This window comes from Perognathus longimembris, chromosome 11 (genome assembly GCF_023159225.1).
Source record: "Perognathus longimembris pacificus isolate PPM17 chromosome 11, ASM2315922v1, whole genome shotgun sequence".
Classification (NCBI taxonomy): domain Eukaryota; kingdom Metazoa; phylum Chordata; class Mammalia; order Rodentia; family Heteromyidae; genus Perognathus; species Perognathus longimembris.
This window is the reverse complement of record NC_063171.1, coordinates 59419327-59421406: the sequence shown is the minus strand read 5'-3', so window position 1 is coordinate 59421406 and position 2080 is coordinate 59419327.

Below are 2080 nucleotides of genomic sequence, written 5' to 3'. Positions count from 1 at the left end.
GGAAGTCCTTTGCCCTCTTGCCCAGGAGCACAGGCTCCTGTGAAGGGATGCAGGTGGCACTGCCCGCCTACCTCTCGCTGGACCATGCTTGTCTCTTGTGTATGCTTCCAGAAACAGACCGAGGCTCTGGTCTTACCCGTGTGGATGAGAAGGAAGTTCCCGGCATAGCGGGGCTGATGGAGATCTCGGGGGGAGGAGTGCTGGCCTGGCCGGGCGGGGGGCACAAGTTGTGGGGGACTCAGCATGGGGATAGAAGGCACGGCTTTAATTTTCCCTTTTCCTTTCCTTAGGTTCATTCCCTAAGAAATTGACCACAATCCCTTTCCTAAACCCTGTGTCCTCCCAGTTCATTCATTCATTCACTCATTCAACCTTCCTTTTTTTTGTGCGCCAGTTTTAGGGCTTGAACTCAGGGCCTTGTGCTCTCATGTGTTTGCTTGTTTATTTTTTCACTCAAGGCCAGTGCTCTACTCCTTGAGTCATACCTCCACTTCCAATTTTGTTTTTTGGCCAGTTAAGAGGCTTGAACTCAAGGCCCAGGTGCTGTCCCTGAGCTCTTTTGCTCAAGGCTAGCACTCTACCCCTTTAAGCCACAGCGCCACTTCTGGTTTTCTGGGGGTTAATTGGAGGTATGAGTCTCATGGGGACTTTTTGTCCTGGTCTGGCTTTGAACTGCAGTCTTTAGAGCTCAGCCTTCTGAATAGCTAGCCTTTTACTGGTTTATTGAAGAGAAGAGTCTCACAGACTTTTCTGTCTATATTGCCTTTGAACCACCACCCTCTCTGATTTCAGCCTCCTGACTAACGAGGATCGCAGTCGGGAGCCACCACATCTGGCTCATTCTTACGGTTCTTTGGTCGTACTTGGGTTTGAACTCGGGGCTTCACACTTGCTTGAGCAGTTGCTCTACCACTTGAGCCAGGCTGCCAGCCCTTTTTGCTTTCGTTATTTTTCTAAGAGGGCCTTGGGTTGCCAGGGTCAGCACGGACGGCGATCCCCTTACACTCAGGCCAACCACATAGCTTGGATCAAAGGCAGCACCGTTCTGTCCGGTTGTAATGACATCGTGTCTGAGATTTAGGTTCCTGTGAGCTCCATACCAAGATCGCATAGCTGCGGATGTCCAAGACCAAGGCAGGGCCACACACCCTGCCTTCAGTGCTCTTCCCTCTTCCCGTCGCTGGGTTCTGCAGCTCTCGGTGAACCTAATCACAGAGAAATGAACTTCACTGAGGGTTTAAGTAGCCAGGAAGTTTTGTTAGGCTGCAGCCTAACCCCAAGGGCAGGGTGGTTTCGTGACAAAGGGGATGAGCTGAGTTGGGATAGGTTTTCCGGGAAGCTGGCACACACTGGGGAATCTGGATTTACCCATCCGTGTGCGTGATCGCCAGACAGCCCGGAAATCTCACCCAAGCATGATAGGAAGAAGCTCAGAGAAGACCTGTGACATTGTCCATAGGGCCTAGGCACAGAGACCTTAGGCCTTACATCAGATCTCAACTCTGCCTTGGCTCGGCTGAGACTTTTCCCTTTCTGGTCCTCAGAGCAGACTTCTGGCCACCAAAGCAGTTATCTCTCAGGCCAGCGCGCAGCCAGCACGGTGAGACCACTCCCTCCCTGGAGAAGGTCTCAAGGCAGCACTGTCTTTTGCCTCTGCTCAGAGAAGCAACCCAAAGCCCGCACTACGTTGCGAGTTTAACTCCAGTGAGCAACCAGTAGCGGGCATCAGAGCAAAGCATTTGCTTGGAGGAATTCAACAGGCCAGTGCTGGGCCCAGCGTCCCCGCCCCGGCCGGGGCTGCTTTCCATGCCTGCTCTTCCCTTAATTTGGCCCGCTTCCCAAACATGGATCACACAGTCTCTCTCCAGAAACAGCAGCAGAAGGAAACGCTATTAAAAGTGAGTTGGTTCGTGGGTATGGTGTGTGGATGAGGTCTTTGGAGTCCTGGCTGCCAAATAAAGACTTTATTGTTGTCATTCCTTCTTCCCCGAGCTCCCTCCCTCTCTCCTCTCCTCCCTCCTCCCTCTCTTCTTCTTCCTCCCTTGCCATGTGCCCCTCCCTCCCCTAACCTAACCTCCCC